The 27,140-nt window shown below is 38.9% G+C and overlaps 1 protein-coding gene across 2 annotated transcripts in view; it reads right to left on the reverse strand.

Moving 5' to 3' along the window:
* The window catches only part of GPC6 (glypican 6), a 1,094,470-nt gene that overhangs the window by 317,630 nt on the left and 749,700 nt on the right, over positions 1-27,140 (reverse strand). The window lies entirely within an intron of this gene.

The following is a 27,140-nucleotide window of genomic DNA, read 5'->3' on the forward strand; positions in this document are numbered from 1 at the left end:
AGTAAACGATCAGGTTGCATTTTATTAATTTAAATTTAAATTTAAAAAATTTGGAGGCATTTTTAGAGTGATTTTCTCTAATCTCTTGGTGAGCAGGATTTGGAGCCAGTGCTATTCTTGATGATTGCTACTTTTGTTTTTTTCCTCCTTTCTTTGCTTGTGACTGGAGATTGTAATATTTTATTATTCTTATTCCTGTTAACATAGAATTGTAGCTAATACATGTAAAGTACCTAACTGCTTCATTCGGTTTTAACTAAAGGACTCTGTATGTGAGTTGAGATGACCTTTCCTAAAACGGACCCTCATGATTTTGTTAGGGCTGCTTCTTGCTGCCTCATTGTGGTCACTCAGAGGCTGCTTTTCCAGGCAGCACCTAGGCAAAAGTGAGCAGTGGGAAGACTGGCGACTTTCTGCCCACGTCAGATAACAATATCCAAATGTATAGAAAAAAGCATAAAGCTAGCCTATGACTTGAATTATAGAAACCTTAGGAACTATATGGTGAGTTTCACTTTCTAGTCATTTTTGTACTTTGGAATATGAATTTTGTAGGGTGTGTATGTGTGCCTATGTCCGCATGCACGTATGTGTACGGCCGTGAGTGTGTTTAGACGGTAAAGATGAATCAGGTTTCAAACTTCACTGCTCTCTAAAATAGAGTGTACAAGAAGTGCTTGCTTTAAAGTCAAAACCACTCCCCTGTGATTTACCCTGAGAGATGAATATAGGAAATTCTGTGAATTTCCCATGGGTCTCCTTACCCACATGGTAAATGCTTTCTGACAAAGTACAAACAAATGATGCCACAATTGGCTTTGTGAGCCACATGTGTGGATTAGATGCACTGTTCTGAACACTTTTTTTTTCTGCAAGACAGGTTTGAAGGCAGGTAAGCTGATTGCTGGGTTTCCAAACAGGAGAAAAGGTAGACCAAGTCTCTGGGGAGGCCAGCAGCTGGCTGTCAAGAGCTATCAAAAGGTGGGATTATTTGGATGAATGGTTATCAAAGTATAGCCCAGCATAAGGAGCACTTGGGGGCTTATTAGAATGTACCTTCCCCATGCCAGACAAACTGAATTAGAAGTCCCAGGGGTAGCACCCCAAAGCTTGAGTTTGCCATTGGTTCTGGTTCTCCCATTGGGTTTGCTGGCACAGGGGCTAGGCTCAGAGGCAACGCGTCACCCTCACTGAGACTGGTCCCAAACACAACCACATGGGCTAATGTATATACCAAAATGGCAATTTTTAACGTAAGACTGACAGTGGAGGTATTCCTCTGCAGAGCGTGTAAGGCCTTGCTTCTGTGTTGACATTCCCCCTCTTTTGATCATTGGACCTAAACAATTCATATCAGGACTCAGAATGTCATCTGGTAAGCAAAGAATTAAAAGAAACTAAAAAAGATGACTTCTAGGACTTTTCACCCTTTCTGTTATTAGTAGGATGTTCATGTCCCTCTACCTTAGCATTGTTCTTACCAAGGCGTACTCTGACCACATTAGTTTTTCTGAACCTGTTCAAGAAAAAACGTGACCACTTATTGTGGCTAAGACTTCTTTTTTGTAGACATATTAACATGCCTAATTAACTTAGGTAGTTTTTCTAAATATAAGTATCAAGTCTCTGAAATAAGGAAATATTTTTGATTGATGTATTAGTATAACACTTAGAAAGCTACTTGTTTTTCCTTTCCTCTTGGTATTTCTGGGGAAAAAAAGAAAAAAAAAGTATTTCAATGTTCCCTCAAGTATCAACTACATAGGAAATGGGCTCTTATAACCCAGGAGTCAAATACAGGTGGAGTGAGCATATCATTTATCGTCCAAACTGGAACATGTCTGAAAGCAAAAGGAGGTCTATTTGTTACTATGCTGGACCCACAGGGACTGTCCTGGACTGACTAGACATGTGGCTAGATTTACACACGATCCTGGTTCCCTGCACCTTTTTTTTTCTTCCTCAGAGTCTCTTGTGCGTCTGCTGGGTAACACCCAAAAGGATGTGGTACAAATTCTAAAACATCATTTAAACAGTTATTATCTTTGGTTTCTCAACAACCAGAAAGCATCCCATTCTACAGAGAATGTGACAACTGTAGTCTCCATTGTGCTAACTTCCTAATCTAGAGGTATTCTGCTCGAGTTATTTATCAAAGTTGCCAATGTAATTTGTGAGCTTTTAAAAAAATATGAGGGAACTTCTGGAATCCCAATTCAGGAAGTGGGGTTGAAAACACTAATCACATATCCCCTGAAAGTAGTTCTAGAATTTTACTCTACAACATAACAAAAACGTTTAGCTTCTGCACGATTTCCAACGCTTGGACAGTGAAGATGCAGGAATTCTGTCAACTATCCATGACAGGCATTCTCTCTGAAAACGAAGTCGCTGATTTTAAGTTCCCTTCAAACCCTTGTGACATGCTTATTTGGTAGATGCTGAGCGCTGCAAAACTGGGAGATGATGTGACGGCAGTCTAAGGCAGCTGTGTGTGTAAGACGCCACGTGAGGGAGAGTGAGTCCTGTGAAAAGCAGCCCTGCTGTGGTGGCGAAGGGGAGGAAAAGCTGGTGCAGGTGGGAGAGCTTCCACTTCAGCGTTCCTTAAGGATCCCCTGAGAGCCCACAGAGCCAGAGACTCCTGGGGGCAGATTTTTGGTGGAGAACCCTTAGCAAGGGAGTTTGTGACCTTAGCTTTCCTGAGGTGATGAAGACTCACATAATTAATTGCTTGGCTTAGACCTGCCTCCTAGAAGCTTAAATGTAGGTTTGGAAGAGCTTGACAGGGCAAAGAGCGACCCAAATAAAAAGAAATACCCTGTACAAATCAGGGTGCACTGACTGCTGAACTGTGTGGAGCAGAACTTGAGATATACAGCAACGGAGAGGAGTTGAGGAAACATAGCATCAGAGGGAACACAAGCAGGGGGAGTGGGAGAAGGAGAGCAGGCTTCCTGCTGAGCAGGGAGCCCGATGTGGGGCTCGATCCCAGGACCTCGGGATTTTGACTACAGCCGAAGGCAGACGCTAAACTACTGAGTCACATAGGTGCCCCCATAAGAGAGTTTTAAAGGAGAGGCACTGGGTTTGATGTATTTTGAGTACAATTAATCATTTCCCAGTCCTGTAGCATAAAAAAAAATGTCCACAGCATAAATACATCAACTCCATAGCATAGCATATGAGGTAGTTCATAACCTGGCCTGAGCCAATCCTTGAATAATTACACCTTTAGGCCTTTCTTCTCCTTCCTCAAACCTGCCAAGCCCCCTATGTCCTCCATGGTTTAGTTAGACTGTTCTTTAGACAAGCCACGTACCTTGATCACACCGTTTCTTTGGTCTTGCTGTGCCCTCCGCTCCTAACGCGTGACCTGGCCTTAATGTCTGGTCAATTTCTTTTCGTATTTTAAGACCCAGCTCAAATATCACCTCCTATGATAAGCCTTCTTTACCCTCCTCTAGGTAACTTTAATCATTCTTATCTGATTTTCCCTAGCATTTTCGACACGTATAGCTAGATTTTAGCAAGATTAACATGATTCAGAGTGTCTCTCTCCCTAGACTGGGAGCTTGGCGTACAAAGACCTTGTCTTATTCATGTTTTTATTCACACTGCTTGACCTGGTAGAACTCCAGCAAGAGGAGGCTCACTAGATAGCTATGAAGTAATGTTGAATCAAAAAACCTTTTATATTTTTAATGGTGTTTATGAGGCCTTTCATGAGAAATACTAAGCTTTTAAAAATTTCTGAAATTTATTGAAAGTTGTTTCTATAGCTTACATGACTTTCAGCTTCAAATTTATGCAGTGAAACTGAAGGCTGGGGTGAAAATCTCCTTGACCTATGTTGAATTCAGCATGGAGTTTGTAAGACTCGTGTCTTTAAAAAGAAAAAGTTATGCTTTCTAAATAAGAGGCCTTTAATTTCATATAATTGTTATGTATTCTTTTAAGAATAACATCTTATATTTTCCTTTAAGTATGCCTATTACACTTTATACACATGTTTGGCTGTCTCTAGCCATACGGAATTTGTAAACAAACACCTACTTTTGTAAAGTGCCCTTCATCTCGGGGAAACAAACCAAGCTCAGGGACTGCCATAGACAAAATGCAAAAAAATGATAATAGGGTATGCCTACTCACATGTGGATACATGTGGATAAGTGAATTATGAAATCAAATATATAGCACATAACGCAAAATGACCTACCACTCAATTGAAATGCCTTAACTTTTACAAACTGGGTTTGGAAAACATGCTGTTTAAAATAAGACAGGTTTGTGGTGGCTTTTTAAAGGGCGGATAATGGATAGGTTTAAAGAATTGTGTTGTGCTAAGATTGTATTAGAAAACTTGACACTTCAACCTCATTAGTCCATAATAAGCATGGTGGTTTCAACAATCCTATTTATCAAGGGTAAACAGCTTATTAAGACCTAATTATTGAGGCAGAGTGATCAATCCACTAATACTCCATTACAGGGCTCTAAGTTCTTGAGAGAGCAGGCCTAAATCTAGATGACCAATATACCACCTGTTTGGGTCAGAACTTACATATGCGAATGAAATAAATATTTCTCGCCCTCAGTCAATGAGGACAGTACTTGGAGTGGATTATCTAGTAGGGACATTAGATTTACTGGGCTCAGCATGTGGCCAGTAGGATATATTTACAAAACTACCAGCTGGGTTGTGAATGCCATTTGTGGTGTTGGTTGCAAACTGACACTGGTTCTTCCTGGCCTGTCTCCCTGAGTGGATGAGGAGAGTAGACAATCATTCTTTGCTCTTCCTTTCTCCCTTCTCTCCTTCCTTCCTTCCCTTTCTCCCTCCTTCCTTCTTTCTTTCTTTCCTTCCTTCCTTGTTTCTTTTAAAGATTTTATTTATTTATTTGTCAGAGAAAGAGAGAATAAGCAGGGAGAAAGGTAGGCAGAGGGAGAAGCAGGCTCCCTGCTGAGCAAGGAGCCCGGTGCAGGACTTGATCCCAGGACCCTGAGATCATTACTTGAGCTGAAGGCGATGTTTAACCAACTGAGCCATCCAGGCGTCCCCAGTTCATTGCTTTCATTCATTCATTCTTTATTTTAAAGATTTTATTTATTTATTTGATGGAGAGAGACACAGTGAGAGAGGGAACACAAGCAGGAGGAGTGGGAGAGGGAGAAGCAGGCTTCCTGCCAAGCAGGGTGCCGGATGCTGAGCTCAATCCCAGGACGCTGAGATCATGACCTGAGCTGAGGGCAGACGCTTAACCGACTGAGCCACCCAGGCGTCCCCAATCATTGCTTTCTGAAGGCCATCCTGGGGGTTTAGCCTTGGTTCCAGGAGGCAACTCAACAGGCACAGAGATTGCTAGTTAGTGCACATTACCTTGCCTCCTTAAAAGATTAGCTTGTGCTAGTGAAAGTCTCATAATGTGATGGTGGTGTCTTCTTATACAACATGCTATGCCAGCTAGAACATCAGGGAGATTAGAAAGTTACAGTGCGGGTGCCCGGGTGGCTCAGTGGGTTAAGCCTCTGCCTTCAGCTCAGGTCATGATTTCAGGGTCCTGGGATCAAGCCCTGCATCAGGCTTTCTGCTAAGCAGGGAGTCTGCTTCCCCTCCCCGCCGACCCTGCCTGCCTCTCTGACCACTTGTGATCTCTCTGTCAAATAAATAAATAAAATCTTTTTTAAAAAAAGAAAGTTGTAGTGATGTTGAAGATAATGACAATACTGCTATTAATGATTACACTGCTACTATTATCATGAAAAAGCACTAGAGTTTTCACACATGCATCTATAATTTCATCTGATTATCAATAACTGTGACATAGGCAGGTCAAGTGTTATTAAATCCACAACATGGAGGAGAAAGCAGAAGCTAATGGCACTCTGTTATTCATAATTAATTGAACAACTATTGAGTACCTACTGAATACTAGGAATTGTTGCTGGGAATGGAACTGGGGATAGAGCAAAACCAAAGAGACAAAGTGTCATCATTGGTGAAATGGACCCAAAATACCCAAATGGATCAGTAAAACACACTGATGAATTAAGGAGAGAAGCAGAATATGAATGGTTGGCAAGAAAAACAGTTACAATTTTAAGCCAATAAAAAGGGAAAGCCTCATTGAGAAAGTATATTTGGATGGAAACCTCAATAGAGGGAGGGAAGCTCCCCTGTGGAAATCTGTGGGAAGTGCAGCTGTGAGGAGGCCTGTGTGTGGAAAAGAGCTAAGTGGGTATCACAGCCTTGTCTTCTTGGCCAGAACCCAGTCACATGCAAACTGTGTGTCCTTATCACAGGTATCTTTGATTTCCTCCATCCACACAAGACCCTGTTAAATCAGTAAATTACTGGTCATAACTATGAATTCATCAGTCCACGATTTGGAGGTGCTCTACTAGGGTCAACTGGGGGACACCACCATGCGGACACATTCCACGTATACTCGTACATACGTGCTATGACGTAATGGCCAGAGGGGGGCACAGAACAAAAGATATGGGGGAATATCCACCCAGAAGCACAGAACAAGAAGCGGTGTAAAGACTGTGGGGCCTAGGGTTGGAAGGTGAGAGCTGCAGGGGACAAGTCAGAGGTATTTTAAAGACACACTCACCACCTTTTCCCTGTTACCCTCTGCCCAGACCTACAACCTGCTGCAGACTCAGATATATCATCCTGGGGGACAGTGGGGTTGGTACTGTTCATCCAGCTGCTTGCAAAGCTCTAAGGTCCATGGTACTAGGATTTCTCTTTCTTTCTTTTTTTTTTTCCCCTCCTTGGTCCCACAGGATCTAGCCTCATGCCAGGCATAGAGGAAATGGCTAAAGAAGCTTTAATAAAGTAATGATTAATTTGGAAGCTGATGGGTTAATATTCCTCAGAGAAGAAGCAAAAGGTACTCACTGCTCATCTTAGACTTATTTCCTTTCTCTCCTTTCACTTGCAAGTCAGCCCTTTCCTGTGTCACCCAACACGGACATCATTTATCCTGGTTTCTAATTTCTATGCCCCTAGTTCTTTGGAAAAATCAATGCTGTTTCTTAATCAACTGCCATTTTTGACACCACATTTCATTCTTAAGGCTCTTCCTGTGACTGCCAAAATATATTTATAATCCTTCATTCTTGCATTCAATATTATCCATTTTCTGGTCACAGGCCCTTTGCACATTCTTAGGCCTGAAAATATGGAAAGGCTCCCATCTTTTCCTTTCTGCACTCATCAGTAATTTCTTTTTACACAGCTCTTGTGTTGTTCTTCTTTTCCTACAGGTAAGTCTAACCAAATGACAAACAACAACAACAAACCAAAAAAAAAAAAACCCAAATTGCACTCTTTCCCAGACATAAAGTTTGACATGTTCTCAGCAGTGTTACTTTGTGTTTGAAAAAAATCTGTGAAATAAATATTTTTTAAAAAAATGCTTCAACTAAATTTGGGGATTATCTACTGATTGTGAACCTGGAGTCAGATGCTGTGATTTGGCCAAAGATGAAAACTCAGAAGCTTGGTTACTCTGTGGACTTGAGAATTCGATGAAGAAATGTCAGTGAACAAAATGTTCCAAACAAATGCTGGGTTTATATTTTACTGATAATTTAAAGAGCCTTTCGAATAATGCTGATTAAATGGCAAAGGCCATTCACACCTTGCAAAACAGGTTTTTTTTTTTTAATTATTATAATGAATATTTATAGTTACTACACTGGCATGTGTCCAGCAATATTTACAAATTTAAACTGAAATTTCTCAACTCAAATTATTCCTAAGCACATTGTATATTATTTGTGTTAGAGGAATCACTTAGGATCCTTGAAGTTTTTTACATACATTTTTCTCTTCCAAACTACTTTTTGGCTTTGCAAGTGAAGGAAGACCAGGGGGATCCTGCTTTAATCAGGTTCTCGCCCCTTCCTGGGAAAGAAGACAAAAGGATACGGAATATAAAGGGAAAAGGGGATCAGTGATTTGAGGTGGTGAACTGTTCTGAACTCAGCGTGTTCAACAAACTGGTTTGGATTAACAGGCTGAGGTCCTGCTGTATTCCATTCACCCGGATCTGGGAACACTGAGAAGAGCAATGTATTCAAATATTTTGGTAATATTCAGTTGCTGTTTGTCATTTGGCAATTCGTGGTTTTGGGCAATTCTTAGTGTTGTTTCCTCATTTTATCATCCCTTATCATTATCCAAGAATAACACTACATTTGAAAAATATTCAATAGTGTACCTAGATGGACCTATTGGGTGCTCAGAAATATAGGAGCTAGTACTTGAGCTCCTAATGAGACTTCTGCAATCATTAATTGTATTCAAATCGATTACATTAGCATATTATCAGATTAATATAAAATTACGAATAATATAATTAAGAATTATATTATCTTCCATACTACTACAGATTTTAATTTCCTTTCTCACCTTTAAACTTGTTTCTAACAAGTACAATCCTTAAAACTTCTCAGGGGTGGCTACTTGTCATTTCTGTTTATCTCAAAGTTGTATTATGTTATACATTTCACACACACTACTTTAAGTTCTAACAACTGAGAAAGGTAAGCACCTTAAAACGAATGAGACTAAGAATCAGAAATCTTAAGTAACTCGCCCAGGGCCATGTAGAGCAAGTTTATTTAAATTTAACCTCTTTTTTTTTTTTTTTTTTTTTTTTTTTTACCTCCTCCTCATTGAAAACCGGACTTATACGGCATACAGACAGAGACACACAGGAAAAGAACAGAAATGGAAGAGAAATGCGAAAAAGTGAAAAATGAGAGGGCTCCAGGGAGAAGGTACAGTAATAAAAGTTTCATGTTCTATGGAGTAACAGTGGGCTGCTTTCTGACAGTCAACAGGTCAAAGGAATCTGGGAAATATTTCTGTTCACCGTACTTACATTTTCCATGATATTAAATCAAGCTAGTTGCTTGGGAACTAGCTTTTCTTGACTCTGTTCCAAGTCAGGTCAAAGGGGTCCTGTAGGATACGGTGGAGGGCTCTCTCCAGGGCATCTCCACAGGAAGTACAAGGGTGAGCTCAACTCACACGATTCTCATAAGACCTCACTATAGATGGCCGGTAAGAGTACAGAATGTCATTTTGTAAAAACAATTCTATAAACATTCAAAGCAAAATGGCCCAGGATTCAGTGTTAGAATTCACAGAATTCAGAAAAACATCTTATTCAAGATGAATGAATGAGTGAGCTGTGTGCAACAATTTAAAATGTTATTTTTTGATCAAGAAACAAAACAAAAACAAAAAACAAGAAAGGAAAGAAAAGAAAAGAAAAAAAAGATCTGAGTTCCCTATTATTGCCATGGATGGGATCTGGAGATCTGTTAGGGTAGGTCTGTGGTTTACAGCAGATCTATTTTCTTTGGCAGCCCTCTGGGTGGAGTACAGAGCTGAGCGGAGGGAAACTGTAGCTATAGGTTAAAACATGGGCTTTGCTTTGGACAAACCTGGCATGGAACCCTGGTTTCACCACTTAATGGCAGCATGATCTTGCTCTGAGTTTCATTTTCCTGCTCTCTAAAATGGGGACAATAATTTCATCTGTCTTTTAGAACGGTTTCAGTGATTTTGGAAAACACAAAAGAACTTATTTTTTCCAAAAATTTTATTCATTTATTTGACAGAGATCACAAGTAGGCAAAGAGGCAGGCAGAGAGCTAGAGAAAAGAAAGCAGGCTCCCTGATGAACAGAGAGCCCAATGTGGGGCTTGATACCAGGACCCTGAGACCATGATCTGAGCCAAAGGCCGAGGCTTTAACCCACTGAGCCACCCAGGCACCCCAAGAACTTACTGTTTTTAATACCATAGTTAATGTTATAGACATCCTCTTCTGAACGTTACAGGAGGTTTTTGCTCGAACAGGTGGGGGCAGTGATGGTAGAGGATATATTTCATGATAGGGCTCTTTTCTTGGAAAACCACCTAGTTTTAGTATAAGACCTTGTGAATGCTCATGGCTGTAGGTTACTACACAACTAACAAGTGGCCAAGTAAGGGTTACACCTGAGGTCTCTTTTGAAAGAAGGTCCATGACCTTTCCCTTCTATTCTGTTCCCTACCTCTTTTAAAGGTAACTTGAAGAAGAATTTGTAACTTTAAGAAGAATTCTGCAAGTGTTTTGTTTTTGTTGTTTCTTGCTTATTTTTTACCCAATTATCACAAAATGAAACTTCTTTTTTAGGTGTTTCATATCTACCAGATGGACAAGAGGAAGAATGATGTCTGCAAACACTTGATCATCTTAGCATCTATTTGATTTTTAGATTAAAAAAAATTGATGTTTTTTAGTTTAAGAAACTAAATTATATAAATGTTAACAAAGCATTTATGTTTGGTATGTGCATTTAACCAGCAATTTTCTAGCCCCCAAAATATTTATTTTCAATATCCTGCTCGCTTTTTATGGCCTAGCCACTCTATTTGAAATCTGTTGAATTTATAAAGCCAGTAAATTACTTTTCCATAATTGCAGTAATTACAGTCCTCTTCATATGTTCATACTTATTTCTCAGAATTCTACTACAGGAAATCATTTGTGATGAAGTCCAGATACATTATGAGAGTTCAGGGAACAATAAAAATATTTTCCTAACATTAAAAAAATTATTAAAGAATAAATCTGTTGTATTTATTCATCAGTTTTCATATATCTCACTCCTATTTAACCTATTAGGTTGTTTTTTGCGTTATCTTAATAAGAATACAGTGATAAAAAATTCTCATGTGATACTCATGAAGAGTGAAAAAGTTATAAATTTATCCTGTTAATATCAAAATAAGAGAAAAATTAAATTCAAAATAATTTGATAGTAAAAATAATTTGATAGAATTTCTTATCTATCATTCTGACAAAAATAAAAAGTATGACAACACATTCTGTTGGTGAGGCTATAGGGAAAGAAACAGTCACACCAGTGGCACGTGGGAACGCAAACTGGTACAAACAAACCTTGAGGAGGAAAATGGCAATATATCTAATCAAACCAAATATGCATTCACATTTCGACTCCCAATCCCACTTCGAGGAATCTGCCCAGAAGATACACCTCCAAAAATACAGATGCACTAAGTTAATCATTGTAGCATCACTTGGCAATAGCAAAAGGTATTTCTGGACAAGGGAGTGCTATGCAGCTACAGAAAAGGAGGATGGTGTCTGCGGACTGATCCAGAATGATTGCACAGTTATGTCAAAACAGCATGTGTAAAGGAGTATAGGATGCCATCCTTCATGAGAGAGAAAGGGGGATACAAGAAAACACACAGGTACCTACTCGATCATGCAAAAAATGCACAGAAAAGATAAATCGGTAATCAAGTGGATTGATCAACCTGCAAATGGTGGGTTGGACTGGGATGGGAAGAAGCGGGGGTGGTCAGGCATCTGTATAGACACTTTTCAGAATATAAATTTGGTGTATAGTTTTGGGACTTAGAACTACAGTAGGCTTTCTCATTCTATCCCCAAATAATGAAAGAATTAAAAGAAATGATGTAGAAGAAAATACATGAAGTACAAACTAGAGCAAGTAAACCTCATTCCAGGACCAATACATAATAAGATCACTTTCAGGAAAAGAGAGAAGAAAATAATCTAAATAACTTTGAAAAACTGAATTTTGACTGAATCCTGTAAAGACAAAAAGAACTGTATAGAAATACTGTCGTCTAGCTGGTAGGGATGTTTCTTAAAGAGTTATGACTTAGGAACTCTAATTTGGGTATATACTAGGGCTAGGCAAACACATTAACATATTGAAGATCATGAAAACCAGTTTCCCTGTTGGAGGCAGAAGTGACAAAGAAAAAATGAAGCTAGAATGATCTTTGTGGTGTTGAACAGCAATCAGTGTGAACTCCAGCATATATATCCATTGTGGGCAGGGAGTAGAGAGATTGACAAATACATAAACATAAAAAAATAAATAAACATGTGCAAAAATGCATATGTGTGGAATAGACTATATATACATATATAGAGAGAGACAGAGACAGAGAGAGAGTACAGAATAGAGTGTGAATATATGTATGTGTGTATATATATTCTCTCTCTATATATATATCTTCTAGCTCTGCACAAAGGAAGTTTTTAAAAAATTTTTTAAAAGATTTTATTTACCCATTTATATGAGAAAGAAGGAGAGAAAAGGGACAACAAGCAGACTGAGGAGAGAGCCTGATGCAGGGCTTGATCCCATGACCCTGCGATCACGAGTTGAGCTGCTATCAAGAGTCAGAAGCCCAAGCGACTGAGCCACCCAGGTGCCCCAGAAAGGCTTTAATAACAGTGACACTGCAGCAGCAATGTGCACATCCAGTGTCCAGATCTTGGTTTCTAATATCATCATTCAATAAGGACCGAGTGCTCCTTGGAGAAGAGATTGATTCCAGAACTGGAATAAGGAACATAAAGTAAGATTATGGGATAACTTGTGATGGCACTAATAAAGAAACCCCGAAAAAGGATGGGGAGCATGTCAGAACAATACAGGATCCAACTGTAAGGAGATCCCAATATACAAGCTAGAATAATTTAAGCAACAAAGAAAATACTACTATTGGATTATACCCATAGACTAAAATAAATATCCATGAGTTCATACTAATAAAAATAAATCATTGAATAAATAGTTGGGAGAAAAAGAAAAGTCCAATTTTTGGAAAGATTCCAGTTAATACATAGAGAAGGAAGAGAGAAATATAAGATTGCCCTTTTGCAAATGCTGCAGTAATAGGCAGGCAGGCAAGATCCTCCCCTGGATGTGCAAGTCTCATCAGTGGCCAAAAGTGTGAGGATAAGCAGGATATTAGCACAGACTTCAAGTGTCTCCTCCGAAATATGTATTATCCATAGAAGAGAAAAATGGTAACTTCACAGTTGAAAAACCTAGCAGATGCTGCAATGCACACTCTGACATGATACATAAGAAGGACACCACATCATTTCTGGAATATTCTTGCTCAATGCATAACCTTGATCTGATCATGAGAGAACATTAGACAAATCCAAATTGAAAACCATTCTGCAGAACAACTGACTAGTCCTCATCAAGAGTGTAAAGGTCATAAAAGATAAGGTAAACTGAGAAACTGACAGATTGAAGGAGACCAAGGAGATAAAACATATAAATGCATGTGGAATCCTGGATTGGATCTTGAAATAGGAAAACGATAAACTAGCAAAATTAGAATAAAGCCTATAGTCTAGTTAATGACATTGTATCAATGTCAATTTCCTGGTTTTGACTGTTGTATTATGCTTCTGTAGGTATGTTGTTAACATTAGGATAAGCAGAGTAAAGGGTAGTATATGTGAACTCCGTACTATTTTTGCAACTTTTCTATATAAGTCAGAAATTATTTCAAATAAGCATTAAAATGCAATTTCATTTTAAGCCATTGGTAAGTAAGTAGGCTTTAATTTGAAATTTCATTCATTCAGGTCAGGGCTTGGCTACAAGTATCTCTTCAAATGTTCAACAAAAAGATTGTGTTTGTTTGGGAAAATCTTAAGATATTTACATGACACAGAGGAACACTGTAAGCAAAAACCACATACTAGTCACAACTCGTTCTTCTTAAAGCATAAAACATCATATATGATATTACCTGGCAGACAATGGGTACTCAATAAAAAGTCAAACCTAAATCTTAAAAGAAGTCTCCAAATGCCTTCCAACAGGAAATAATTTGATATTGGCGGCCTTATTCTCTCAATTAGCACAGATTACTGTAGTTTTTCTGGATAAAATGGACACGGATTTATCAGAGAGGATCACGGGCTCCTTCCCAAAATACCACAGTAGCTCTCAAGGGGCTGTTGCTCTGCCAGGTCAGAAATTTCTGATGAAAGAATTTAAAATTTATCTTTTAATCAATTTGTCGATTGAGGCTTATTCTTTATCATTTTGCATTTCCAAACTATTAACTTGGGCGCCTTAAAAAAATGCGCGGGTGCAGCTTTAAATTAAACTGTTCTTGTCTTACAATTTAAAGGTTGATTTAACAAGTGTGTGATGAACACCAGCAATCTGATGCCCCATGATCACAGATCAAATGGATAAGAATCGATGCATAGCACGGCAGAATTAAAGCGATTTTTTAAAAATCCTGAGGCACTCAGGAGAAATGGAATTTAATATCTACCAATTCCACATGGAAATTAAACATATCCTGAAACTAACTTCTCCAAATGGAATTCAAAGGAAAGGCAATAACTATTCAACACAATTCACTGTCAGATTTTATTTTTTAAAGTGTTGCATGGCCACTATTAAACAATTTGAAATGTTGATCTCAAAAGCCAGGACTCCCAAGTGGGTTAAGAAAAATAAATGTAAATCCTCCCGAAAAGACTGGAAGCCTGAATGCAGCCCATGGGCTCAACCTTTGATCGGAGCCACATGCAGCAACCTCAAATTATTGTTCTCAGGCTCGACCTTTCCTCTCACTTTGTTCTGGCAGCTTTCCAAAGAGGGACAGGTGGTTTTAGGGCATTTTCTTGGGTTACAAATCAAATAATATTTCATGGTTTTCACCTTTAATGGGCTAAGCAGAAGGCATTTGACAAAAGTCACCACAGAGGTTTAGAGAAATAATTTATACTCTAGGGCATTCTTAAATCAGTAACTGGGTACGAGATTTAAAAAAAAAAAAAAAAATCTCATTGCTCCTTGCAATGTTGCATTGCAATAGCTTGGTCGTGTATGTTTGCCTTGCTCCTTAGGGGGTGGGCTCCATGTTCAGAAACCAATGAATAGATTACACTGGTCCTCAAATGTGAAGTTTTCATTGGAGACAGTTGTGCCACAAGGCAGGCAATGAAGTCAGGGACTGCTTTCTGATACATGACATTCTCGCCAGTGAAGAAAATGAATACCCTGGGGCAAGTTTTTTTTTTTTTTTTTAATAAAATTAACAAATTTCATGCCTTAACTTGAAATTCAGAACTTGGCAGTGGCCAGAAATGAACAAAATAATCCTAGATTTCATGCACTGAGAATTGCAAAAGCCAAAGCCAATAGAAAATAAATTTCCTCTTGGATTGACTGCAATTATAAGATGTCGATGTGCATGATAAATATGACCATCCAGGAGTTCCTGAATCTTGAGAAAATATATTTGGGGGAGCAATCTGGGCCTGTCTCCATTGAATCATATGTTAAGCATTCTCATATTTGTACAGTTGACATTCTAACTACACTTAATTACAGAGGTTGGGGATTATAGATATAGGCTCATTCAGAGAATACATATTGATGAGTGCTGTTAAATATTTAACATTTAGAGGGGAAGGCAGTAGAATTTCACAGGGAAGGAACATGCAGGTACCCGTGTGGTACCCAAGAGAAAGGATTCTGGGCACAATCTGTTGGAGTTGATTAGGAAAGTTGGCCACCAAACCATTTGGGCTATGGAAACCCTCCAATGGTTCTTGGCATCCCCAGCTCCTGTTTTATGAACACTACTTCAGAACACTACTATTTTCAGCATCCAATTGGATATTCCCATTTTTTGGTAACACTGTTTCTCAAATCCAGTAAACCATAAGCAGATTGAAGAAACCGATGTTCGCCATACCCCGAACTAGCTTCTGCATTTCCTGAGAGTGCCATCTTCCTTGTGTGCACCTATCTCAGTCCTATCTATGTGTTTTCTTTTCTTGCCCTCTACACCTAGGCACTGATATTGAGGCATGAAGTCCTATAAATCTTTAATTCCAACTCTGATGTGAGTGCCGTCTTCCTCTCTCCTCCTTTTCTCCTTCCATGCTGAGATAACCCCTCCAGTCTCTAACACTAGTCATTTTACCACTAGAATCCATCCTTGACTTGGCTGCCAGACTGCCTCTTAGATCCCACTCATCTCTGAATGAGAGGATACCTGTGACTTGCCATTGCCTACAAGACAAGAGAAAGTCAACTCTTTGGCCTTTCAAACTGTGAACAGTCCAATCCCGACCAATCTTACCTCCAAGGACACACCAGCAAGAACTTTCTTTCAGTGCTTGCTTTCTTTCAGTGCTCATTCACTTGAGCAAGGGTAAATTCAACTCTACTGGGATCAGTCTCCTCTCTCAGAAATTTAGGCAAATGCAGAGCAGGGACAAGAACAATTAATTTCCTCTAATCTCGTACCTTCCGTTCTTACTGATTACCTCTCCTCTGGCCATTGTCCTGTGGTTTTCAGCCTATCCTTGTCATCTCTTTGGTATGTTTCTGGTGCTGGATATTGTTCCCCCCACTTTCTACTTTCTTTGCTATTTTTTTTTTAAAGATTTTACTTATTTATGAGAGAAAGAGAGAGAGAGAGAATGGGCAAGGGGAAGAGCAGAGGGAGAATGACAGGCAGACTCCACACTGAGTGCAGAGCCTGATGCAGGGCTCAATCTCAGGGCCCTGAGATCATGACTTGAGCTGAAACCAAGAATCGGATGCTTAATAGACTGAGCCCCCCAGGTGCCACTGCTTTCTACTTCCTATTTTCTTCATACCTTCACAGGCTATTCACCTGAAAAAGGAACCGTGGTGCATCTCCTTCAGCGGTATCTCTGTGGATATATCTCAACCCCTCAGATTAACATGCATTATCACCCAATGCTAAGAGGTAGATCATATTATCTCCAGTTTGTTGATGAGAAAAGTGAGATTTATGAAGGTTAAATAATGTTCCTCAAGTAACACACAGGTAATAAATGGTTACAAACTGAGGGTTGCAAAAAGGGAGGTAGTGTGGGGAATGGGGTAACAGGGTGATGGACATTAAAGATGGACACTGGGTGTTATATGCAACTAATGAGTCATTGAACACTACATCAAAAACTAATGACATACTGTATGTTGGCTAATAGATTTAAACAAAAAAAAAATGGTGAAGTCAGGATTTGAACTCAGACAACAATTCAAGGACTACTGCTCTTAACTGTGTTGTATTCACTTAACCAAACTCCCACTTTGAAAATACACATTTAGTCTCTTCGGAAAATTATGATTTCTAAGGATCAGGCAGGAAAGTGTTATTTCTTTTATGTCTACCATATGCACAATCTAGAGTTAAGCACCGAAAAGGCACCTAAATAAATAACTTTTGAAGATAACCAGACATACTCGGATGCTGACCCATCTGGACATTTGGGTCATGTCATGGGTATTTCATGTGTCCAAAATACAGTAGCCACTAACCATATTATATAGTGATTAAAATATACATTAATTAAAAATAAATGGAAAATTTAGTTTCTCAGAAACACTAGCCATATATTAGATGCTCAATGGCTATAAGTGACTACATTTAGATTACTTAAAATTAAATAAAGTAAACTCATTTTTTAAAACTCACTAGAGATATTTCAAGTGCTCAATAGCCACATGTGGCTAGTGGCTACTATCTTGGACAATAGAGACACAGAACATTCCCACCATTACAGAAGATTCTATTAGATAGTGCTGCAGTACTCTGTTTCTCCCAACATAACCCCATCAACCCATGTAGCCAGAGACCAAGGGTTAATTCCTAAACACTTAGTCAGAATTAATTTATGCATGGTTAAGAATCTGAGCCAAGTCCTGGCATTGCAATTTACAAATTATACAAACTTGGACACATCACTTAGCTTATCTGGTCTCAGTTTTCCCGTCTATATAATGGGAATCAAAATAATCCTATTTCATAAGATTGTTTTAAGGATTAAAAGTATAAAGTGATTACAGTGCTGCCTGATGTAAAGCAAGCGTCCAATCACTGTTAGCCATTATTGCTGCGGATGCAATATTCTCCAGATGGAACCCAGAACCAGAAAGAATAAAGTTTCTTACAACTCTCTCATGGTTTTAGAATTTGGATACTATGATTGTAAGTGAGTAGCTAGACACATTCAAACACTCTCTGATGGACAACCTCAGGAAACACAAATCTGAATCTTCAATCACTAAAGGCAGTATTAGACACATATTAAATTGGGTCACCAAGAAATTGCTGAATACTTTATTCAGTAGACATAGTAATTCAATTAAAAATACTCTAAGGCTGGGTGGCTCAGTTGGTTGAGCAGCTGCCTTCAGCTCAGGTCATGATCCCAGTGTCCTGGGATCGAGTCCCACATTGGGCTCCTTGCTCAGCAGGGAGCCTGCTTCTCCCTCTGCCTCTGCCTGCCTGTGCTGGCTTTCTCGTTCTCCCTCTCTCTGACAAATAAATAAATAAAATCTTAAAAAAAAATACTCTAAGGCTGATTAATGAAGGGATATATGTATTTCACTTTATGGAATGACCTTCTAGAAGTCAGCTCCTATGCATGATCCATACCCTTAAAACGCACTGAGTATTGGTATTTGTAGAATTATAGCTAACATTCTTAGGACTATTGACCTGATTGGGTAGTACCCAAAGATTGTAGACTATAGAATATCTATTACTATGTCAACACAACATTGAGGAGTTTGGAACACTAAACTATTTTAAAAATAAGGAACTAACCTAACAATCAAGGACATTGAATTTGGAAAACCATGGAGACATGTGCACAAGTGATAATATCAAAGGCTCCAAACTGTCTCCACTGGCAGTTGATGGTTATAGATTTTGAGAGTACTCTTCCTACTGAAGCCAGTGAATTCTCTTATGGAACCATGGTCCTGCTTCCCTGGGAGGAAAGCTTTCAAGCTCGTGGGAAACTACAAGAGAGATAGATGCCGGGGTGAGATAGGGCAGAGTCAGTTTCTGATTGAGTCAATCTGAAAACCACATCAGCTCTGGCGATAATTGTTACAACCCAAGGTCTCACATCCACTAACTTATTCATGGCCATTGGACAGTATTCTTAGGCCTCTCATTATTTTGGTTCATTTCCTAAGCATTGAGATTTTAGTAGATGATATTGACTGACTGTTTTGACACTTAATTATGAGTGTTATCTTTCTAGAAGATCCTGAACCCTGGAGAATAAAAATGTGATGTATAGACATGCATCCCTTCTTGGCGTGATGTCATATATTCAGTGACTTGTTTTCATTTCTTTTTGCAATTTTCACTTCTTCAGAGGTTATAATAAAGAACATTCTTAGCGTAGCAAATTATTTAAATCCATGCAAAGAAAAAAAATTGAGGACATATCTTTTTTTATGTGGGGTTTATATATAAGCTGTTATTTGAAGGACAAGGAATATTTCATGCTCTATTTTAATTTAAATTCTCTCCTGGCTACCTTACCAAGTATCTGTAGGCATGATATTTTTAAATGAATTATAAGCTCAAAGTTTTCATATATCATGAAGGTTCTCAAAGTTTCAATTACTCCCAAGGATATTTATATCTATTTCCCCTCTAGAATAACCAATGAAAACATGCCTTTAACCATCGGAATAATTCGCGGGTCCATCTCTTCTAACCTGGCTTCCGCTGCTGGTTCCTTGGAGGGTTGTTGATAATAAACAAGCCACAAAGTCAAAAAGATGAGGATAATAAGATTCTAAAAGTCTCTATAATTGTTGTAGAAACAAGCCTGAGGAAAATTAAAACTAATTTCAAAAATGACTCAAATGTAAAGACATGATCAGCAGCCGTTCTACTCCTGAGACAATCATGAATTAAAGGGGCTTTTACAGCAATTTGAAGAGCCATCTATCTGTGGATAGATACATATGGATACTTAATTTTACATATATACATAAAGGTAAATGTTTACAGGAAAAGAAATCTACCTTATTAACACTAGTATTTTTTTATTTTAAATATTTTTATTTTTTATTTGAGAGACAATGAGAGAGAAAGAGAGCGTACGAGTTGGGGGAGGGGGTGCAAAGGAAGAGAGAGAAGCAGACCACTCCCTGCTTAGCAAGGAGACTGATGCAGGGCTCCAACCCAAGACCTTGGGATCACGACCTGAGCCGAAGGCAGATGCTTAACAATGTGAGCCACCCAGGCGCCCAATATTAGTATTATTAGGACATTTAATTGAGCACTGCAATATCACACAGGATTTATTATTTGGGTTAAAATAAAGATTTTCACTTTAGCTGCTAATCAGGACTTTTACAGTGATCTAAACTCCTCAGAATTTCTCTCTTTCTTTCATTCTATTAAATCAGTCACCGCATGAAAGACTTTTTGGTTATGGTAGCTCTGGGACTTGTTATAAGTTTGCCATTTGTGAATAGCCACATAGTTGAGTGCTTTCTTTAACAAGCCACTTATCTAGCTCTATTTATATTTTTCATTTTTTGGTTTCTACAACACAACAATTTCTTCTACCTCATGCTACTCTTATTTCCTGGAATGGAAATTGCTAAGAAAGTCATCAAACTAATGTTCATAGTGTGTGAATTTTACTTGGGTTTCTGGGACTTTTGGAATTCATGTAATTCCATTCTAAGGAATCATCAAATATTTTTTTTTTTTCTGGGCATGCCAAAAGCCAGACATCCTGTGTTTTCACTTAAAGTTGAGACGTAATAGTGAAAACAATCACAATTTATTTATAAAATCAGATGTCCATCATTCAAAACAAGTTCTTTTGGATATAATTATCAAATTAAACCATTTACCTATAGAAAACACTGACACTGAAGTGGAAATTAGAAGCAAAAATCCTCGGCACAAAGGCAATTCTCATCATTTGTGATATGGTCTGCTTTCTCCTGGTAAACTAAACCCTTCTGTTGCTGGTTCTCATAGAAAATAGAGTGCTTAATAAGGCATAAGAGGAATTTCAGTGAACTTCCTATTATAAATGGAATATCTTGTATCCTATGCCTTGTTACAGGCCATTGCTTGGTGTGATCATTGATAGCACCATGGATTCCAACCTGAAAGTCTAGTTCAGAATTTCATACTTGCAGTCACCAGTAATTATAAATTGAATAGGAGTTGAATATGTGGGAACCGGAATAGATGTTCGTACAAGACTTGGCACTGGGGGCAAAAGAAATTCACATGTGCCTTTCAATGACTACTTGTCTATTGCACCAAATACTTTTAAAATTGATGTGTTTTGCCTGCTTTGATCCATGGGAAAATCTGCCTGATGCAGACCAGAAATCTCAGTCCCACGAATCCCTTCGGTTGTTGCCTCAAGATGAACATTAGTAAGTGTTCAGAGGTGAGGAAACGCCTGTTTCTGTGTTTGCTGAACAGCCTCTGACATTATACCATCCTTCAGGCATTAACCCGATGGCACCACATAAAAATACTTTCACATATGCAGAGTTCAGAAGTAACCCGTTCTCTAAACTTAGGAAATTGATAGCAAATGCAGCTCTTGAAAGACTGCTGGGTACCAGCCAACTGTTTTCTTTCTTGCTTTCTTTACTTTTTTCCTGCTCACTGAGTAGTTAGTACTACTTGTGCATTCTGCTAGCATTACAGAGAGAACACAGCATATGATAAATGTCCATGAGAAAAGAGAAATACTGAATCAATGAGTATAAAAGGAAGACAGGGAGTAGGGCGGGGTTAGATTTCAACTGATAGAAAATAACTTTTTTTTTTTTTAATCTCTCTTGGTGCTTTTAGGAATGCACAAGGGCAAAAGCAAGTTCTGTAGCTAACTATGAGATCAGATTCTAAAATAATTGCTTTGGCTTTTGTTCCTCAATTTAAGAGTTGTGTTTCTAAACCATATTAATGAAAAGGCTCTTGTCTGATATAAGGCGGATACCAAGAAGCCTTGAAGCTTGCTGCTAAATATAATTCTTAAATTTTCCTTTTTCTTCAGCTGAAAGGAAATGATTTTCTATGTTTTGGGTCTAGAGGTTTTTAAAACATGGCATTTGGGGATCTATCAGCTAGAGTCACATCATATTTACTATCGAATTCTTTGTCAGGAAAAAAACTTACCAGATTTATATTATAGAATTTCATGCTACAGAATCTTTGAAAGAGGAGCATCTTATACAAATGTTTGAAATAGTTCTTTGTGTTTATTTTATATCCTGCTGAAATGTAACATCACACAGGACTGGGTAGTTTATAAAAAGAGAACTCAAGTTTATTTACTAGGAACACTAAATGTTTATCTAGCAACACACGCAAATACAAAGTTGTGAATATATTAAATACCTTGAGGACAAAAAACTCTTTCAGGTCCTAAGAAAGTAGTATGTGCCCAGAAATGGCCATTTATCACACAGGACTAGTCATTTGACTGACCTACCACAGCTTCCTGGCGTCTGGCTCTAATTTACAACTTGATAGCAGTTGTCACAATGAAGGAACCAGGTTCATTATCTGATTTGTTTCTGCCATCCCTGCACTCACGAGTCCATTAACAACAGAGATATGTGTTTTTTAAATTACTGAATTAGTCATACTTCCATTAAAAGAGGAGACCTACAAAGTGAAATAAAGCAGCCTTGTACGACATTGCCTTCCATTTCTCTGTCTAGTGTGTCACTGATTCCATCAGAGAACGTACGGGGAGCTCCCTTCTCAGCAGGCAGGACCTCGTCCTGCTCTAGCCTCATGCTGAAACCAGAACAAGGCCCACACCAGGCACTCAGTAAACACGTGTTGCCTTCCTGAATCTCAGGAGATGAATGGAGGGTACTCAGAGCAGGGCCTCTGGGCCAGGCACAGGTATAGTGCCCACCCAAGACTTCATGTTTGGGGCTCTCGTGCCAGTTTTCTGTCTTTGGGCTGTCTTAGACTTAACAAGTGGCTAGTTTGAAAGGAGGAAGCCCAGAAAGTTTGATACCACTGACTTGTATGGACAAGCTGCTTTGCTGTATGGACAGCTTGTATGGACAGCTGCTTTGCTGGCTTTTCTTTTCCTCTCCTTCCTTCCCCTTCCCTCCTTCCTTCCTTTTCTCCTTCTCCTTCTTCTTCTTCTATTGAAGCACAGCTATAGATCAGGGAACCGAACCTTTCCTTGAGGAAAATGAACACAGATTCTCTAAATCTTCTCAATTCAAGTCAGCGACAGTGGTAGTGGTGAGACTCATTCATAAAACGTTAAAAAAAAAAAAAAACCCAAATCAAATAAGTATCTACGAATCACTGACAGGTCACACTAGATCCACTGAAATTGTCACAGGGAATGTGTGACTCTTTGGGACCTCTAAGGTGTTCCAGCAAGACTATATGTCATGGCTGCCCAACAGCAATTATGTCTGACAATGTTAATTCAATACAGTCTTATTGCTGTTCTAGATCTCCCAAGGTAGGGCTTCCTTGACACTCTGGTCTAGATTAAGTCCCCCAGCTCCATAGATACTTAGCATCTGTGCTTCTATTCTCCTAACACTTTATCACAGTTGACTATAACTCATTGTCCTGATTAAGTTCCCCTAGGGTAAAAAATGTACTCAACTGAATAAGAAGCTAGACACATACATTTTTTACACTAGGGGAAATTTTTTTTTTTTTTTAACCCTAGTGAATTGAATTAATAGGTTAGGATCATTAGAGTCTTGGGATAGCCTGAAATATTAGGCTGCGATGTCCAGACACGTATTCAGGTCTCACTTTTATGGAACGGTCGCGATGCTAGTCTTATATTTGCATTAGTAAGCATCCGCCAATACTTTAGTGATAAAAAAAACAAAAAAAATGCTGTGAAGTATGTAAACCTGGTGATTCACAGACCTGTACCCCTGGGGATAAAAATATATGTTTATTAAAAATAAAAAATTAAAAAAAAATTGAGCAAAAAAAAAAAAAAGTTACAGAACAAACAGAATGCCTGCCTTTGGTCTCATCAGCATCTCCCTCCCCACATCCTTTTCTTCCTCTCTCCAATTCTCACATTCTATAAAGTCTTAGAAACTACCAGATGTTTAGAAGGGGCTGCCCCCCACCTCCTAGATTTTAAAGTAGACGCAAGACTTATTGCCACTATGTAAATGTAATTTGGGCCTTAACTTCTGCGCTTCTGAGCGGGGTTTAATCTGCCCCCTGGCCCCTTGTCAAACAGAACAGCTCTTATCTGTGGAGTGTTGATATCAATGCCAAACACTCAAAATAACCACAGGATAGGACCGAAAACAAGTTCTGCCCACAAACGGTTTCCTTTTAGGAAATTTTAATTTACATAAACATTTTCTGGGAAAATGCTTTTGCATTCAGGCAACATTCAAAGGCTAGGCTGGAATCCGCGGAGTATGAATTGACAGCAACACCTGGGGTAGCGCCCAAGCTGTGCCTCTCAATGCCTCAAATTACATTGTTCTCTTCCGGCATCCTGCCTGGTAATGAGAGAAGACTGCACCCTGCACTTGGGTCTCTGGGGTCCTGCCCAGCTCGGGGGAGTGGCCTAGCATCCCCATCCACTTAGGTGTCCCAGGTTGTAGCTGGGCTGGACTCCGTCCTGGGGAATCCCACCTGCTTCTAGAAAACAGCCAACAGTTCTGGCAGAGATGAACTGAGTGAACTGACTTTCATGTTCTCTAAAATGGGTCTAGAAGCATCTTCTTCAAAGTTGTTGCAACTTTAAAAAAAAAAAACCCAAAAGCCCTTTATCTAAAGCTCTTTTTCCTACAATAGTTAGTTGATAAAAAATCTTTTGAACACCCACTCTGGGCAGGGGCACAGAATTAAACGTCCTCAAGGAAATGCCTCCCGAGAAGACACTTGATTTTTTCTAGGATTACAAAGAAATGAAAATTGACAAACTACAGAACTTCAGAAGTGAATGGAATGCCATTAGGTTTTTTAGCTGAACACTTAAGACCTTTCACTTTGTCTGCGAATTGCCTTTCTTTTGACAAATCCAACAACAAATGAATTCAAAACAATCACAACTCATTTGCAATTAATTTGTGTCAGGGTAAAGATTATGAAAATGTGCCACCGGTTCAGTTCTTGCTTTTATTGACTACATTGCATGGTGCTATTAACCTTTTCGATGAGCACATAATTTAAAAATAGAACACTATAAAAATGTATAAGCTGGGGCATGAATGTAGGGGCAGAAATGGTGCATTCGACTCACAGCAAAAGGAGGGAAGGGGATTGATGAAAAGATGGTAGAAGCTCAAGATGCCAACAGAGAAAGATACATACAGATGCCAACCAGAGAATGGGCTTTCGATATATCTGCTGCTGGGTTACTGACTTGCTCCCTGGTCTTCTCTGCTGCATTCATGACCCCCCTGAAACACTGTCATCTTAGATGCCTATGTGTGGAAAACAGAGTTGGCACATTTGACTGATTGATATAATCAACTTGTGAATGAACACTTCACGTCGGGACAAGTATTAGCAAGAACATATTTTGCTCCAAAAGTCTGTGTTGGTGGTCAATTCTCAGTGCCATAGCAGAACCAGAAGAAAGAAAGAAAGAAGGATTTTTCTCACTGATATCTAAGATTAATAAAAAACCATGAGGTAGGGTATGAGATATACTAATGGAGGGCTAACCACCAGGTTCCCTTTTCATTAAAGTACAACCAATGCACAGTGGGTTCAAATTTTAGTTTTTAAATCAAATGGCTTTCCAGACATTCAATTCCACATCTAACTGGCAACCAGGAAACCCAACTGAATGAAAGTATAAAGATTTGTTTTATGTTAAAACAGCCAACCAGCACTGAGGAGAAAAAGCCAAAAGGAAGTCACTGTCGCTCTTATGAATTAAAAGCCTATAATCTCATTCTTAATCATGTCCTGCTCTAAGTAACAAAATCCACACACTCACTTTCATCAATAAGGTGCAGGCTAAGCAAAGACAATTTAACTGTGCTATAAATTCAGGTAGTTTCAACCGAAAAGTATGAATAATCTGTATGACTCAAAGTGGGATGCTACAAGGTTTAATCTGTTTTTAAAATATGCAAATGTTTTTAGATTTCTTGATGAGAGAGTACTTTTTGATTAGCATTATTTGGTTGGAGTGTCTTTGCCAAAATTAATCTAAATATATATTCTAGAAGATCAAGTTATTCTTATATTTTAATTCATACTCCCATCCAAAATCTTAGCAAAGAATCGTATCATGTTTGAGTTAGAAGGGTACCTTAATGATTAACTTTTTAAAACACTTCCTCATTTTTCAAATAAAGTAACCCAAGATCATGCAAACAGATTTTATACTCCCACTACAGGGAGTTGAGAACAGCATTTCAATTTATTCTCCCTGAAATGATTTCTGGGATTTTGTTAAGATGAGTTCCATTTGAATCTACCCACTCTCAAATCTTTTTTTAAAACTTCAAAACCATTTTCTTTGGCGTTCCTAAGCATAATAGCACGTTAGCCCGTGGGTGACACAGCCAAAGTCGAAGGCTTGTAACCTAAGCACATCTTCGTACAGGGGGCTTAGGTTTCACTCCACTCCAACACGTCTTAGATCTTTGCCCCCCTCCTACCCGACTCTTAGATGTCAGAAGGCGTTAGGCGTGCCTTCTGGTTTCGAGGTTTGCATAAATGATGCCGCCGACAGATGTCGCGATGAGCGCCACTCCGCCTGTCGCCGCGCAATTGCGAGTCAATGCAATTGAAATACTTTATTTGAAGGCCATTTGACAGAGAGGGGAGAAAACACATTTACTCTTTCAAGGCCTCTGTGTTTTCCGGGGAGAAGCCTGCCTGTAAAATGTGTCCTTTTATCCTTGGATAGCAATTTGGGAAATATCTTTTGACAGAGCGACTCCCTGAGCGATTTCTGCAACCCAAGACCTTGCCTGCATCTTCCCCAGCCTCTCTCCTACTACCTTCCAAAGAAGGCAAGGCTCTTTGGAGCCGGTGAGCCTGAAGCATTCTTCTCCACAGAATGGGGAGGGAAATTTGCATATTTTAGCAAAACTATTTGAGCTCGTTTTATCATGGACGTTTAAGGAAGGAGTTGTTTACTAATCTGTGACTACGATGCGGTAATGCAAATAAGAGCCAGTGCTGTGGATTTGTTTTTAATGAGATTTTTTTTCCTTCCCCTAACTTGTCCATTTCCACAGGAAAGCTCCCAGAAATTCAACAAAGATACCTTTCCCTTTGCCAGAGAGATCTGCGAATTCAATACAGGACCCTCGTTCGCAACATACCATGGTTTCTTCTTCGTCTTATTTTTTGGATTTAGAAAATGAAGAACAAATGCAAAATCATGTTTAAAACTTGCTAAAAGCTCCTTCCTGGTTCTGTATTGAATTCACTTGGTCTCTCTACGTCATCGCGACGTCGGAGCCGCGCATCAG

The sequence above is a fragment of the Mustela erminea genome, chromosome 15, assembly GCF_009829155.1.
Source record: "Mustela erminea isolate mMusErm1 chromosome 15, mMusErm1.Pri, whole genome shotgun sequence".
In the NCBI taxonomy this organism is placed as follows: Eukaryota; Metazoa; Chordata; class Mammalia; order Carnivora; family Mustelidae; genus Mustela; species Mustela erminea.